Genomic DNA, 18,096 nt, shown 5'->3' with positions numbered 1-18,096 from the left:
TTGGCCCACTACAGCAGCATATGGTTACCAGCCTGCTGGAAGTGGGCTCAGTCACTGGATTTCAAGTGCTTCCAAGCCAAATAGGATGAGTCAAATTCAGTGATTCTCAACCTGTGGCTCACAGTCCACATGTGGCCAAGTCACCACAGAACTATGGCCCACGTGACATCCCCAGCACCACACAGGTGGTACTGTACGTTGATCACAACGGTAAATAAGTTGAGAACCACTGGTCTAGTCACTATTGCTAGTTCTGTGACTATATGACCCGTTCCCAACTCAGCTCTTCTGGGATCTCTTTTTTTGGGACATGGGACACCTCCTAACAGCCATCCTACACCCCAAAAATCAGCACCAGACCTCCCAAACCATCCCAGTCACTTATACGTGCTCCCTCAGAGCTCCATCTAGACAGTGGGCCCACTGGATTTGCTAGTTTAACCCTTTTGGGGACTACATGGCAGACAACCAAAGGCCATTTGTTCAGCAGAGAATTTCCAAGTCACAGTGACTTTGCTTTTAAAGCACTTGAGTGCTACAGATGGTTGAAACTAACAGACATCCTGAGATACCCCTTCCTCAGTCTGATCTCACTGCTGCTGGGAGCCAGAGGTGTGTCAGCATTTCCAGCTGGACTCTGCCCTCCTGCGCTCTGTCTACTGCATGTCCTTCTGACATGCAGGATGTGGAAGGAGCTCTCTAAAAGTAGGGGAGGGCCACTTACACCCAAGCAAGGCTTTGCCCCTTATCCCCATGGCTTGCCACCCCCTCACTCACCTCTGCCCCTGCTGTTGCTTACCCTTACAGCTGGTAGGACGTGAGAGGGCATAAAAGTGACAAGGCCATGGACCCCCCTTTCTGGGACCCCTGGGAAGTGACCACTTGCACAGACCATATCTGCACTCTGAAATTGGGCCTTAGGCTATTGTCAACACGACAGCTTACACTGGTATATGTTATGCCACTCACTGGTATGACTAACCTACCACCCCGAGGGACGTTAATTACACCAACCTAAGTGCCAGTGTGGACAGCACTATGTTGATGGGAGAGCTTCTCGTGCCAACGCCCATGGAAGAGACACCCTGGTAGTGCCAGCTGACCAAGCAGTTAAAGGTACGGTTGGCTTCCCACAGTGAGACTGGCACGGCGTCTGCCTCGGTTCATGTGGTTCCCAGGAAGCCGCTAGCACCTACCTCTACCACACAGGTATAGGGGTGGCCACAAGGGCTCTGTGCACTAATCCTGTCTGGATCATTGGCCCCACAGTTCCCATTGGTCAAGAACTGCAGTCCCTCTCCCGTACCTTGGACCCTTCATTTCTGGCACTACCCCAAATTCCACACACGCCTCCCAGAGGCCCTACCCCTTCCCATACTCCGAACTGCTCTGCCCCACCCCCAGCCCAGAGCCCCTTCCTGCACCACACATGCCTCATTTCCAACCACACGTGAGAGCCTAACCCCCAGCTGGAGCTCCTCATCCCCTCTGGCACTCCAACCCTCTGTTCCAGCCTGGGGCAAGCGAGGGAGGGTGAGAGTGAGGGGGTGGGGGTGAAGCCTTGGAGAAGGGGTGGGACAGGGAGCAGGGCAAAGGTGTTTGGTTTTCTGCAAGCAGAAGGTTGACTACCCCACTGCCAACATAGCTACCGCCTCTTGCAAGGGCTGGAGTGATTAAGTCCCTGTGACATGGAGCAGCACCTCCACAGCTCTGTAGTGTAGTGCTCTGTCGCCTCAGCCTCTGTCCCATGTGCTCATACTGAAATGCTTCAGATCCACCATCCACGCTCCCCTCAGCCTCCTCGCAGGAACCCCTCAGCCCGCACAGGGAAAACATTGATTACTTATCAGCTGCTGGCCTGATCTGATGCAACAAGCCAATGGCCTTAGACTGCCATCTGTATGGCCCTTGTTGACAGTCCATCAGCTACCTGTCAAACAATTTCCCCCAGACAGGGCAACTGCCTGGAATTCTGTACAACAGGCTGCCCTGGGGCAGGTCTAGATCTGTGCCGTCATGGTGCCTAATGGCACATGGTGTACAATGAAGTTCATGATCTGATACACACATAACCCACTTGGTCAGAGAGTAAATGTAATACGCATAGAAACGAGCAGCTAAAGCAAACTTCAATCACATATTTCTGCCAATGAGCCTAAATAGTAGTAGCAGTAATACGGTACCACTTCGAGACCTCAGCTGTAATCAAGAGCCCATTGAGCCCAAACCTGTGACGCCCCACTCACACTGAAATCAATGGGGCTACTCATGTAGTGGTCAATCCTGGGACAACAGTAAGCTTTCGCAGGATCTGGCTTTGCTTCTATTCTGAGAGTTCAGCGTAAGAGGATCCAAGTGGGATACACCAGAGAAACAGGTTCAGACTTCTAAGTCACTAAAACGCTATTCCAGAACTGTCCATCTCTCTCTCTCAGCAACAAAGAAAGTAGTTCAGAACAACATCAGAGAGAGTTTGTATATTAAACATACTAACATCTGTACATTATATTTTTGCTTGATCAATTTATGTTATACAGTGTCCATTTGCTTCTGAATGCTCTCTCACTTACACAGCTTGAGACAGAGTTCACAGGCCCGGCCTATGAAATATAAGCAACCGTATATTATGCTGGGAGATTGTGTGAACGGTCTGTGCACATTCTCAGGCCATACACTGGAACAGCATAATTTTTGCATGTTTCTTTTCCTCTGTGCTCTTGTATAACATTGCCATTTTCATTTATTCCTTTATCTAAAAACACCATAGAATTGGAACAAGGGCCACTTCTGCTAGTTCTTTTTCTAACAGATATCTTCTGTCTTAAAACAGCCTGTTCAGTAAATCCTAGGTTTCTCTTGCAGACTTTGAACCAATCTAACATGCAATGAAGTCAATGAAAGCAGTACTCTTGACTTCAATAGAGCCAGTTTGGAATGCTGCTGAATGGACATATCCCCACACAAAGTGAATTATATCTTCTTATTTCTGAAAAAATTAACAGCACAGAGATGTCTTTGAGTTACATTGACAGTTTCTCTACAATAGGTAGGAGATACCTTGTTGTGCAACATTGCCACCTACTGCTCAACATGTTAAGAAAACTCATTAACTTTTGTGGCTTTGTCCTAACTTATAACGAGGTCGGTTACCTTCTCATGTACTAAACGGCCAGCATAATTTTAACCAAATCCACTCTTCTAAGCAACCAGTTTTTGCTCATAGATTGTGTGGTTACCAAACCTAGGTTTCACTACACCAGTACTGGTTATGAATTTTTTAAGTGTTTTTTTTTTTTTTGGTTAAAAAAAAAAAAAAAAAGGAGGAGCCAGTACTCACCCATCTCCCCACTCCCCCTCCAACCTCCCTTTCCATCAGCCAATCCCACATCAGGGACTGCGGAGGTGCCAGTACTCAGTACTGCCAAGTACCAGCACAAAACAAGCACTGCATAAAACAAAAAAGTTAGACTCAAGTCTTCCTTGATTTCCAAAATCTTAGCTACAGTTATCTCAGGTACCCTTTGGTTTTTTAATAACGGGTACCAGGTAAATGACTTATTTGCAAAGGTAATCTGTCTTGATACGTAGTTGGAATCTTAATAAATAGGCATGTTTCATATCTGTGCTTGAATCAACTCCCAATGTCATCAGTCCAACCAGTTATATATCTGAATAATCAAACACCGGGGGGGGGAAAACAATGCAAGTTGACAGGCCATTAAAACTTTCGGTCTGTTGGAGAATATTAAAAAACAAAACAAAACAGGGCATGTCACCTATTCCACAAACTATCTTAACCTAAAATTCCCTTGTCTCTTCTGTATTTTAATGAAAACTGACAATTAATTCATAATTTAATTATGCAATTAAATAAAAAAATTAGTCATGATTAAAATTAATAGCGAATAACTAGTTTTATAGCACTGCTAAACAATAGAATACCAATTGAAATTTATTAAATATTCTGGATGTGTTTCTATATTTTCAGTTACAACGCAGAATACAAAGAGGACAGTGATCATTTTATATTATTTTTATTACAAATTTTAAATTGTAAAAGTGATAAAAGAAATGGTGTTTTTAAATTTGCCTCTTTAAAGTGCAGCACGAAAATCTCTTTATTGTGAAGTTGTAACTTACAAATGTAAAGTGTTAGATAACTGTACTCAGAAACAAAACAATAGAAAACTTCAGAGGCTACAAGTCCACCCAGTCTTACTTCTTGTTCAGCCAACCACTAAGAGAAACCAGCTTGTTTACTTTGAGAGAGATGATGCTGCCGGCTTCTTATTTATCACCATACTTGCATATGGTGAACTGAAAAATACTCTTTATTTTACAGTGCAAATAAACACAAATTGAGCAGTGTACACTTTGTATTCTGTGCTGTAAAGGAAATCAATATATTTGAAAATGTAGAGAACATCCAAAGTAATTAAATAAAATGGCATTCTATTGTTTAATTAAATCATTTAATTAATTAAATGATTAAAATTACAGTAATTGTGATTTTTCCCCCCATTTGCTTTGCAGCTCTAATTTTAAACAGGAATTTCTGTTATTTTTGGATATTAACATTAACTTGGGTCAATGTGGTTATCTGAATTCAAGCCAACAATTAGCAACAAGCAACACTCTTTTTTTGTTCCTTTGTATATGTTAATTATGTCTCTGCCAGAGCTAGCTGATTTTTGAGGGACGGTATGATTGATGAAAAGTTGGTGATAGAAAAAAGGAAGCCATTTAGTAGTCTGTCGCAGCAAAAATTATCAGCTTCTCCCACTCTGTGGGAATGAATCTGAAACACGTGAATAAATATTCAAAGTCTTTCTCTGGGCTCTTTGAAGTCTAAAGCTCAGGAAAGCAAAGCTTGTACTTCAACTTTACCTCTTAGATAGTCTAGGTGGTCTGATGAGAATGTATAAAGCACTCAGTTTCCATGGCAAAACAATGGATTAGCAACGGGGGTGGCCATCAGACTTTATTTCAATCATTTTTAACCTTTCTGGTGTACTTCTTTCAAGATGGTAAACCTCTGATTATTGCAAACCTGCTACAGGGTCGAGGATTACAGGTCAAGGAGTGAAGAGGGATTCTTTTCAGACATGATTTTTTTAAAAAAATATTATCACACCTGAGGCAAGATATGACTCTCTCAGTAAGAGGCCCTGGCACATCAAAGGAATAAAACTGGAAAACAAGACCTACCTGGATTAGTTTACACTTGTTCTCATCTATCTTGAAATCTACCATCAAATAATACATAATTCAAATCACTATCCATGAGCCAGAGCAAGCTCTCTTGCGTGCTAGTCATGCACTGTGGTCCACTATGGGATTATAGATTTCGCTTGTCTAAAATGCATCAAACCTGAATCTCCTACTTTTTAATCACAGATGGAAATGCCTAGGGCAGATCATTAGCTGGTCAAATGATCAGAACATGTTTGGAGATAAGACAACTTACCAGTTAAGAATCGGCCTCTTGCTGCACAGTAGCTTACCATTTTGCTTCAACGTCTTTCTTTTTTAATCACAAAATAAGTAACTACAGTGAATTCATTGCTGGTACTGGAAGATGAAGTATTCTAAACAGCCACAGAAAAGAAACAGCAATGCACCTCTATCCTAATTTAAAAAGATCAGCTCTCCAGGTAAAAGTGATATTTTTTTACCCATATCTCTACATTTATTCAGGCAACCTATCGGACAAGGCTACGGTTATGGTGCTAGAAGCACTGGCAATTTTTTTATGTGGATTCTTGTCCACTCAGAATTGGAGCAAAAACAAGCAGTGCTTTTTTTGTGCCAGTACTTGCCAGTTCTGAGTACCGGCTCGTCTTTGTTTTTAGAAAAAAAAAACCTACTGAAAACTAGAAAGCCACAACCACAAAGAAAAATCCACAAATTCCTATTGCAACTAGCTACTTGATATAAAAGAAAACATCAATCAAACGGTAATGCTTTTCAGTTTCCAATCACCTCGGACAACTTTTGAACCACTGACCTAATGGTTATAAATGATCACTATTCATTTATGTTCTCCCACAATTTAGCAGACTGGCTGAGGTAACAATGAGCTGTTTTCTGCAGACTTGCAATCAAACCAATGAAGTATACAAAACACACACAATTATTTTTCATCATATATGTCACATAGCATATTGGTTCTATTATCAGAGCTTGTCAAGCCAGGCAACTGGAGATTGCTCAAGTACTTAAATATGTTGCCTGTTACTTACGTTTGCCACAATTGAAGAATATATGTACTGCTTTCTAGGGGTCGTAAAACTAGTCTTAATCTTAGTCTTTCAGAAGGGGCATGCAAATGTGGCCAATCAGAAATGCAAATGAGGCTTGGATTTAAATATCTTCCTAATTTTCCATTTGCGTACTTGCATGGGATCTCAATTCTGGAAGAGCTGACTTCAAAAGCCAAAACAGCCACATAGGTTGGGGTCATTCAAAATCAAAAATTAGAAAGAAGAGTGCTTTTGAAAGCAGGGTTTCCTTTAGAAAGACACCTGTCTACATGTCTGTTTTGGCTTTTGAAATCAACTCTTCCGGAATCAAGAGCCCGTGTGAGTATGTAAATGAGGTCTGAGATATTTAAATCTGCACCTCATTTGCATTTCCAGATGTATTTGCATACTCCTTCCAAAAGGGAGAGGCAGTGTAGATACAGCCTTACTGAACAGCTATGAAAAGCCTTTTGGTTTAACACGTTACATGTGAATCCTGAGTTTAAAAGGTATACATGATCATATGTGAAATATACCTGAATCTCACTGATTTTCAGAGGGTGCTGGGCACCTAACTACCTCTGGTACCGCTGAAAAATCTCAGGCAAAATGGTAAAAAAACATATAAAGATGGTTCTGATCATAAAAAACTTCCAGCTCCAGCACTAAAGGATTAAGAAGAACATCAACACATTGTGCAACCCAGTTCTTATAACCTTATTGTTATGTAAATGTTTTTCACACAATCTTAAGTCTTTGTTAACAGTATATGTGCTCAAAAGAACATGTTATGCAATCCTGTAATTTATTTTAACTGGCACGCAACTAAAAAGTGAGCAAACCTCCATCTCAAATTTTAGCCAGCAGCTCGCACTGGTTTTGCTGTTTACATAGTTGCATGTATTTACTTCCCATAATATTGGGGTTTTGTCTTGTTTTGGTGTTTTTGTTCAGAGTATTTTACTGCTGCATTTGGTGGGGGCATGCTGTTTGTATGCTAAATTATAAACTTTGCTTGTTCAAGGGGACTTACAACTGTGAAATTGATTCTGATTCTCACAACCAGGCAACATCTGATTGATGTGGAGTTAGCTCTTATTTATAATCATAAGGGATCAGAATCATATTCAAAGTGTTATCTTACACATACATTTATTAAGACAAAGGAATATACCAGTACTACAACTACTACTACTAAAACTAAAAAAATTGCAACCCTTAAGGTAGGAGCATTATGTTCCTAACGGGACCATATTCCCATATTAGTCCTGAGTCAGTAAAGCACGTAACTGTAGGCCGACTGAAATCAATTGTGTCATGTATGAAAGTGCTTTGCTGGAGTGGGGTATTTCCATTTCTTTCTCAATGTTCTTTTCTTTTGCTCTTTTCTAGCCAGTTCTTTGCAACAGCAATCCAGAGTTCACTCACTTTGTCAAGCACCATGAGCTGTTATGAGGCTGTATATACAAACAGTAAAAATAATACTTTTGTACAAAGCACGACAGTTTACCTCCAAAATGGTTGTAGCGTTTTCCAGTATGGACCCCCTCCCCTGTTTGAGGGGGAGGAGAAAAAAGCAAACATCTTATGCAACATGTGTAAAGTCCCTTTTGCCCCTCCAAGCTCTCACAGTACACCTTCGTACTAGTGTCACAGTATATTTGCCCTTATGAATGTTTGGGTTTTATGAAGAAGGCCAAGTAACAGTAATGTGCTCAGCTAGTTATTGTAACTAGTTTGCAAAGTATAAAAAAGAACACTTGTATAAACTCCAGGGTCTTTAAGGACAAGTTTCCCTTCTATCTTTTGATTAGGACATGCAGGTGAATAAATGACAGACACATGGGATGGATTTAAGCAGCAGGAGGCAACATTATTAACTGAACACTGGGGAGGGGAGCAAAGTGCCCTTTCCCTGCTCTCACATACCAGGCATTTCACTCTGCAGAGCTGGGCAGGCCCACCCCTATCACTCAGCTCATTTCTGAATCCCCTCCACCTAAGGATAATGGGGGTTGAGGTGGGGGGAGAAGATAGAGACCTCAATCCATGAAGATTTCAGAGCTCCCATTCTCTTACAGGCACATGGTCTATCAGTGAAATCCCAGGTCTCCTTTTCCTCAGGGAAAAGACCTTTTTTAACTTTTCTCCACACTGGACACAAGTTGCAACAAGCTAAGCATTCATATCATCCCAAATTTTAAACTTACAATTGGGTTGCACACAATAGGATCTGAACCTCATTGATACTGTGAAGAATTCAGGGGGGAAAAATACCCTCATTAGATCTCTGCCTGTTTGGTAGAACTGGAAGAATTCCTTCCTGATCCCACAACAGATAATCAATCAGACTTGCAATACACTAAAAACACAGCTCTTTTGATATACCTAAGGGAAGGAAGGTATGGGAGCTAGAAGGAGCAAGTGGCTTTTGAAAAGTCCAGGGCAGCTTAAATGCAGGAGTCTGAGAAGTGGCATATACAACCCTATTGGCTAACCTGATCCTCCACCCGCCAGCACTCTTTCTGACCATGCATGAGTTTTTCTGTCCCCTACCAACTATCATCTGCCAGGTCCTGGGCTACATCCCTGCCTTTCTGTTCAAGGTCCTCCTCTCCCCCATTCACTGTTGGGGAGGGGGACATTTAAACCCTAACCTCCTCTTCCTCCCCTTCTTCCTTTAGTGCCACAAGAAGTTTGCCATGCCAGTAAGGGCTTTACTTACATATGGGACAGACTGATGTTCCACTCATTTTTGACTAGCTGTTTAAAATAGCGAGATTAAGCCAAATAAGTTCCTGGAATAACTCCTCAAATGAATTTTGTAGCGTAATGCAGATCTAAGTTGTTCAGACAAAACAGTGCCCTAAATCAAGGCACTAAAGGCCAAACCTAGGCCTCTCTATTCATTTCAACCTCATCTACTCAAGCAAAGTTACCCATGGGTGGTCCACAATCAATGTGTCCAGCTAAATCCGTCATCATTCTGAATACAATGGCCATGCAGAACTTCATGGAAGCAACGAGCATTGCCCCAAACCTGCCAGCTTCATAAACATGATCCCCTAGCTTTTAAGCATCTCCTTTATCGAGTAACAGCAGAAAGGCTGTGAAACACTGTTGAGCACTTTTAATTCCATTCAGCAGCACACCCTCACCCCAGGCAATTCATTATAACATGCATGCAATTTTAATAGTTTGAGAAATACAAAAATACTTACCCCATAAGATTGCAATTTTTTTATTTTAAAATGATGAACAAAGTTATAGAGCATTTGCCCAAGCTTCTTTAATCCCAGCCTTTGTTATTCAGAGAACTGGAACCAGAATCTCTTGTTTTGCCAACTAAAATCTCAAACTATAGAAACAGCTATAGGGACAAAGCTCTAACCAAAGCTGAACTTCTCGAAATCTGGGTAGTTCAGGTAAACAGGCTCTAGAACTGATGAAACCCTAGCACTGATTATGCAGGACAACTTGTGGTCTGCTCCAACTTGAATTTCAATGAGATACTAGCTTCCATTTGACCTCTCTTTGATCTGGTTTTAGCTCACTTTGTTGCCTCTATTTATGGTATTGGTAAAGGTATGACTATACAGTAACGTAATATAGGAGTAGAATATAACATCATCTGGTTTGTATGTCCTGTGCTAAAATCTTCAGATCCACTCAGGACAAAGGCTTATTCTAATTCCAAAGAAAGGCTCTCCTTTGAGAAAAACACACAGTAATCGGTTAGAGGCAGTGCCTTACAAATAAGATTCCAGGGTTTTGCAGGAATTTTAATGGATGACTGGGTATCGTTCCAAGCTACTGCATATCCAGGGGTCAGTGTCATGCAATTGTAATTCAGCTGTACCCAATCTATAGTGAAATCTGTTACATAAGTACATTTCAGTGTAGCATGTATTAAACAGCCGCCAAATTGCTTCTGTACTGGAGCCTTGGAACACTTAGTACTAAAAACGGAATCAGAAATAACACCACACCATGTGCAAAGAACATACATTTTGAAATAATCCTTTAAAAACATTCTTTAACTTCAGACTCGTCACCTCTTGAAGAAAAAGCAACCGACAGTGGCCAAGTGTAGCTGACATCTAACGGTGTCCTAGATTTCATCTTCAATGGTCCCTCTTTTTGACTTAAAATCAAAATCCATTTGTAAGTTACTGACCCAGTTTGTCTACTGCTCTTCCAGAATGCAAATCCTAGTGACAGCCCAGTATGTAGGTGACGTATGACTTCACCATTCTCAGAAATACAAAGTTCTTTCCAGTCATTCATCAAAACACAAACATTACACTCAGGTCAAGGTTAGCAGAATGAATCTATCAGAGCAGTGTTTTAGCTTCACACACCATTAACGTAGAATGCTTCATGCTATCCATCTTATGTTTGATCAACAGACACTGACATTGTCCTAATATAATTGTGTATCTGACTATAGCAAGACCTAAGCCATGATTAATTTCCAAGAGCAAAAAATATCGTGCGTGGAAGAGGTCAAGAGATAAAGTTGTAAGGGCCAACTACTATAAAAATTATGTGGTGTATAAATATCAAGCATACCACATCCAGTATGTTTGCTATCACAAATAATATAATTGTGCTTTGGTGGAGAGGGGACGGGTAAAAAATTTAGATAATTTTGAATCAGCTATGAGTTTTTTCTGAAACACCAATATAATTATTTGATCTAAGGTGATACATTTGTAGGGTAGTTTTTCATTTAAAAAGAAACTATAAATATAATGTGGCTCATCTACGCCAGAAAAATGATGCCATCAGCATTCTGTTACAAATTACAGGAACACATTATATTGCTAATGAAGTCCAATGCACAGTTACTTGCTCTGAGAATTTATGGAACCATAGTTCCCAGTCAAGAAGATTCAACCAAGCATCCCTTGAGACTGCTATGAATAACATACAGTATATGCAGCAAAATCCTCCTTCTTGTTTTGCAGTACTGATCTGTTATAGAATTTAACAAGATACAGGCTATATTTTAACTGGAAGCCTTCATGGCTTCCTTTCTAAAAGAAGAGAAATTGCTGGTGTTTAGTAAAATTAGCACAGAAATGGTCCAAATAAGAATTTGCAAGTTCCACCTTACACTCAGTGAATGTGACAAATTCCTACCTTCACAGCTGCTTCTGTTTGGTGGGAGTTGATTTTCTACATGGCAGACTTAACAAAGCAGTAGCACATCTGTGTAATTGGTAATGGGTGAAACGTGATGACCTAAACCAGAGAAATACAGTTTTAATTATAAGGTAACTATTGGGAAGATGCCATAAAAATAATCACACTGTCACCTATATTCAATGCAAAGGGCAAAAAGTTTGCAGATTCTCATATGCAAAAAATGGATTTTCTTCAAAAACTTTACAAATAAATTAACCCATTGACTCAGAGGAGGTAAAGTTAGCAAATAACATGGATTCAATGGGACAACATACAGATATAAAATTAAAAGTTTGTAGGATCAGAAGGTAAGTTTGGAAATTTTAAATCTCAAAAGAGAAATACCCAGTTAGGAAAACAAACACAGGGGGCAATCCCTGACATAATTTTGCAGCCTATATTTGCATGTTTTAAATCTTTTTCTGTGTGCATAAACATCTGTTCTATGAGCATCACCAGGCTGAGTAACAAGCAAGGACCTAAAGCAGCCATTAATGTAAAGGAAATCACCACTACTATGTGGTCTAGTTTCCTTTTCCTTTTCCTTTAGGCATCTGGAGATTTAATTCTGCCCCTTCCCCCCAACTTTTGACCCTATAATATTCTGGATATTCATTGAATGATACACTGTATTGCAGTAGTGTCTAAGGGACCCAGGCACAGACTGGGACACCTATTGTGCTAGGTGCTGTACAAATATAGAACAAGAAGAGAGGCCCTAGATCAGGCTTATAATTGGAAACTACCTTCAAGGGATTAGCTTCACTCAACATGCTATGTTGTGGGAGCAGCTCTTAGCAGCCTGGGATTCTCTCAGGTTTTTAACTCTTCTTGAAGAGAGTAAGATTGTGGCATTTGAAATGGGCATCTAAATCTCCCACATTCTGTACATCATGTTGCTTAATATATTACCTACGGTCAGTGAAACAAGCCACTTGATACAGTGCCGGTGTGATATTTACACAACATGCAGCCTATCCAGGTCATATGCATGGTTGTCTTTTTTTATTGCATTTTATCTTCCCAGAAATGCACATTTCCTCCTTTCTATTTAATTTCTTGATAGTTCTAAGAGTGTTCTGTCCAATTTATTACTTATTTTAAAATACCATGCAAAGAATCAAACATCTTCATTTAAACCAAAATGAAACCTATCAAAAATGTCCTCAATATATGAAGTTCAAACCATTTTTAACTGCAGAGAAAATGTTTCTGATTAATTTTAATTAAACAACATTTTTAAATGAAAAGAAAATCATCGTTTGATTGTGTTTGGTTTTGATTTTCAGGTTTGGGATTTTGGTGGTTTTTTCTCCCCTGTCTCACGTCCTTTTTAAAATATTCTCCCTTTTTCCTGTAGGAAAAAGATTATGGAAAAGATAAAAAACTGAGAAAGCGTGTGTGCGAGGGAGGGGGAAGTTATCCTTTGAAGGAAAAAAAAAATCACAAGCGCATGCAAAAACTAAAGGAGAGAGGAAAGAGCTACCTTAGCTCAAGTTTTGAAAAACATAAAAATATTAAAACCAAGATAAGGTGGCACATTCTCCCTCCTCTACATTTTAACTCTTTTCCAGGAGGAAAAAAAAAAAAAGTGAAAAATATATAATGCAATGGTTTGCCCTAATTTCGCTCTCTTTTTCTAAATTTTCCCCATCCCTTTATTTTCTCAATACAAAGGACAAAAAAGTAAAATAAAATAAATAATAAGAGTTAAAAAGAGAAATATAGGGCGAAAGCCTGAAAATTTTCAGTTTTCAAAAACTCCCTGGAAACAAGCATTTTCATTTCATTTCACCATTTCCTGTGAAACATAAAATTGCAGGAAAGAAGTATTTCTCCATCAGCTCTAAGCTATTTATAGTTAAATAAGGGACTTCTTTGGAATCTTGGCAGGGCAGCAGTAGAGTCCTACAACTTGCAGTACTAAACTGCATCAGTGGAGTTATTGTACACGATCAGTCTTTAGAGTGTGCTATAGTGATTTAACAATATATCACACAGAGAACCTCCAAAATGGGTGATTGTCTCAGCACTGAATTGCAACAGTGTACTGCATACACACTGCAGTGTCTGTAGTCATAAGCACTCAGCTCCATGATTATTTATAAATTCAGATCTGCCAGTGCAAAAGCAGAGGTGTTGAGTAGCACTTGACACGGGGAAAGATCGCAATATGTGATGTTCAGCCTAGGACAAAACTGCTGCTATCATTGATATCTCCAGGGAATTTACAGAAAAATCACAGGCCCAGAGCTATGTAGTTTATTCACGCCAGTAAAGCGGCAGACATGCAAATGAACTCAGGTTTCGGCCCAGTACGTACAGCCGTTTACCTGGGAGTGAGTATCAGACCAAAGACCATCCTCATTTATCCCTTATGCAACCTGAAGTGTAGAAACTGAGAGCAAAACTTGTTGAATACTGCATCATGGTGCTGAATTTGTGATGCTGAGTTCTGGAGAGGTTTCCCATGCACTCCCTTGACCATTGCCTTCATTTGATGAGGTCACCTGCCCTCCATCTCTCCCACCCTGATCTGTATGTTCATGCTTAGATTATGAACTATTCCTAATCATAAGGCAAGCAACTAGCACATTGAAGCACATTGCTCCCATAGAGAAATGTACACAGCAGAAGCTTGTTTACTCAACATCCCTGGGGAACAGGAGTTGTCGAATAATCAAGTTTTATGGTTAGCTGAGTGGGACAGAGTGTCAGTTAACAGTATGTGCTGGTTGTCATGGTGCAGGATGACATGGCTTTTACTGTAACTCTGTTGTAAATTATCATTTTAACAAATTTCTGTCTTAGCTGTTTTGCACGCAATCAGAAGTAAACTTTGTTTAAAATAAATCAATCAACATGAGAAATGTGTCCCACATGAGCTATTGTAATCCATTAAGATGAGTTTATAACGATAAAAGTAGAACTCCTGTCTCCATCTCCCAAACTATTTTAAATGAGATTCAGAGACTCTCTTGACTTGCTCTAAATGCACTCAATGCTGCAGTAACTAGGCACCATTTATGTTATTAAATCTAGAAGGATTAATTATGTGTAGGAGCACAGTTTTCAGGGAGAATGGGTTTCAATCTGACATCAACAGATTGAGCAGAAAAAAGTCACAAAGCTGATTTAATTACATAAATCAATTTACCAGACTGTCTTTGCCAGAAGCCCTCTCAGTGTAGTTTCCTCCCTGTTGTTGCCCCTTGTTTGCAAAAAGGGTTAGTACTTTTTCTAGGACTCAATTTTCAGAGCTGCTGAGCTCCTACAGCTTCATTGGTCACCTCCCCTAACAAGCAGGCCCTGAACATCCCAAGTTAGGCACCCCAAAATGGAAGCATTCAAAATTAATAGACATTTCAACTTCTTTTTCCGAAGTGACTCACAGAAGCTAATGTAGCGAGCAAGTGGCAGAATTAAAGGCAGAACCCAGGTCTCCTGCATAACAGTCCCATACCCTCAGCATATTCAGGGACCCCAGAAACTGAAGGATTTTCCGCATTCCAGTAAGCAGAATGCTTAAGGCTGCTGCTCTGATTTGCTTGCTTTGGTGTGTATTAAGCCTGCCCTTTCACATTGATTTAATGCAGATTTTAGCACTTAATACATTACAATTTGGTAACAATGTGCACAATAAGCCAGAGAATATGAATTTGTTCAGAAGGCCAGCATGGCACAAAGGGCTAATTATTAAAATGCCTATTCCACATGGTTCCTAAGTGGAAGGGAAGCAAATTAAATTGCTGATTCTCTTTGGACTTAATTACTTTAGCAGTGACTGGTTTCTTACCTAAGTTCCAGGTGGAGTTCTAGCAGAGGAGGAGAAGTCTATTTTGATGCATGGCTTATATGTTCTGGAGATTTACCAAGCAGCAGATTCCTGCCTCAGGTGAAAGGACAAGTTTCAGGAAGTAAGCTATGCCATGAACAGGGAGAGCAGGGAACAGTGTTTAAGTAGTTTGCATGTAGTGAGATTACACAGTTATGCCTCAAAGTGGAGAAAGACTTCAGTTCTTCCACTTCACTAATAAGGAAGAAGTCTTTCACCAAACAGAGATACTTCAGTGAAGAGACAGGCAGGGAAACCACTTGGCAAAATATCATTTTGAGTAGGGCAGGTTCAGAAAAAAGATGAATTATGGCAAAAATATCTGGATATTAACATTCACTTTTGGAAAATTATTAGAGTGGATTAACATTTTGGAGTGTTTTGTTTGGACCAAATACTGCCTTCAGAAGTGTGCATGAAACTTGAAGTCACTAAGTTCCATTCTTTAAGTTCTTCTTGTATTTTATTTAGAAAAACAAGAAACTCCACCAAATACCCTTTGAGAAATATTCATCTATAAACATCTGAAAAGATGGACTCACAATTTTAATGTTTTCCCCTTCATTCATTAACAGAAAAGTAGCATTTAACATGCCAATGTTAATTTTGTATCCCACAAACCTTCTGCATATTGACATTTCTATGAATGCAATAGGTAAGGTGATGCGAGGCCTAATCAAATAATGAAGAGCATCATACAATTTCACATTTACATGCTTCATCAGTTGATATACCTGACACATTGCATCCCTGAGAGGGGGGAAAAACATTTGTTTACCATCCATATTAGTGCAAGCTCTTGTTCTTCATTTCTCATTTTTAAAAATTAGAAGTTCATATTTCCTTTGTTTGCAGACTACTGAATAAAAATCTCTAGGAATAGTTTTTTTAAGACATTACTTCACAGCTGGAATTCTAAGTATATTCCTGACTAAGGACAGTCTCCATTATACTAGAGACATCCTATTAGTTACTTCCTGATGCAAAAATCATCTCTCTTGAAAGTGCACAGTAACTATTTTCATCCCATATCTTGGGTGCCTGATATACCCACAGAAGGCTTTTCTAGAGCCCATTTACCACAGCATCTAAACAATACCTAGAACTTAGTGCCTATCTTTTAATGCACATTAAAAAGTTAACTTCATGAAGAGCATGCCTCTGAATGAAAAGGTACAATACCATACACCCCCTTACACTTGGAACTCCTGCCTGCATACATCAAGCAACAAACCTCTCTGCAGTCAACCTCTTCCTTAAAATTTATTGTCAGGAACTCAGCTGCCTACAAACTCAGTGGTTCGGCATCTCAATCTGCTCAGCTGGGCCCAATAAACCTTCATGAAATAACTGTGCTCCCTGCTTGGTCAGAAGAGATGACAGCTCACCATTTAAGAGCTGTAGCCATAGCAGCCAAGTGACAGCTCAAAGCATTCTATGCCTAAGGCTGCACCAGAGTGGATTCCTGTCCACCCTTTGTCTGTTTTCTGTCTACCCTAGACTGAACCCTGACTACATGTTGATTGATAACTCATGGGTCTGACTCCAGTTATGCCCTGTAATTCCTGGTTTCAACCATTGCCTTGTCCCCTGACCACACCTCCAATTCTGCCTTCTAATTCTTCTGACCCCTAGGCTAGACTCCTGCTTCAGCCCCTGCACTTCAGGGTGTGACTCTCACTTGTCCTGCACAACTATTTCATGGTAATCTACCCATGACAGGTGCATTTAAAAATACACACAATATCCTAAAATTATCTTTGAAGAAGATTTGAAGAATGGAATGTTACCATGTGTCTGCACCATAGGGTGAGCAGATGGAAAGTCTGGAAAATTGGAATTGCAGGTGAGGGGGCAAATAGACATCTATATGAGAAAAAGCCCCAAATATCAGGACTGTGCCTCTGGGCTGTGGATATTGCAGGCAGAAGACATTGCCTTCCCAAATTGCCTTGCCTAGGTCTGCCCATGCTCCACCAGAGTCCCCCAAGCTCTCTCCTCAGCCTGCTCTTGTGGTTGCAGAGGCTGGGGCAGGCAGGCCTGTGGGTGTACCATGCTGCCTGTTCTCACAGCGTTGGGACTGATGGCTTGGCTGGGGAAGGAGGACCAGGGGAGGCTGCAGAAACATCACCTAGAAAAAGGGGCACTGGCAAATGGTTGCCAATGGCCTATGCTCCAAGATGTAGGAACAGAAGAGACTTACTACTACTACTACTACTGTTATATCCCTGCAGTGTGCTCTGTCATGTTGAATCTCTAGCATGTGACTTGTTCATCCAGAGGTGACATATGCCTTTAATAAAGCCCAAGTCTTGCACTTGTACATTTACTCAATTTTCAGATTTAAGGGCAAGTGAGATTAATGTGTTTAATCTGATTGCTGCAGTTTCAAAACCACCAAGCAATCTCAGAAGGAAAAAAAGTTTGACTCTTCGAAGTTGCCATGGGGAAAAATTAGCCTAATGAAGTGCTGCATATTCACTGCAGCACTTCATTAGTAATCACCTGTGGCCCTGATTAACATGCCCCCTTCGAAGTGTAGGGAAGCCCCTTGTGAGCCAAGGGCCAATGGCATGTCTTAGAAAGAGACAGCAACTGTAGAAATAAAAGATATACTTTAAAAATTCATAATAATTCATAACAAAAACTGGCTTAGATTATGTAAATGGAAAGACATTTTAAATTGTCCTGATTTTTAAGGATTCACAATGTTTGTTTACTTCTCGGATTTTACTCAGGCTACATTTACACTTGGAGCTGGGGTAGGATTCCAGACTAGCACAGACATACAGTAGCTCTCACTGAACTACAGTCAGGGTACCACGGGCA

General features: G+C 40.3%; 1 long non-coding RNA gene across 1 annotated transcript in view; it reads right to left on the bottom strand.

Moving 5' to 3' along the window:
* The window catches only part of LOC142012487 (uncharacterized), a 126,949-nt gene that overhangs the window by 18,701 nt on the left and 90,152 nt on the right, over window positions 1-18,096 (bottom strand). The window contains exon 2 of the long non-coding RNA XR_012645361.1: window positions 11,388-11,489. This is a non-coding gene — a long non-coding RNA (uncharacterized LOC142012487). The remainder of the gene's footprint in view (window positions 1-11,387; window positions 11,490-18,096) is intronic.

This window comes from Carettochelys insculpta, chromosome 4, assembly GCF_033958435.1.
Source record: "Carettochelys insculpta isolate YL-2023 chromosome 4, ASM3395843v1, whole genome shotgun sequence".
Lineage (NCBI taxonomy): Eukaryota > Metazoa > Chordata > Testudines > Carettochelyidae > Carettochelys > Carettochelys insculpta.
This window is presented reverse-complemented; position numbering and strand designations above follow the sequence as displayed.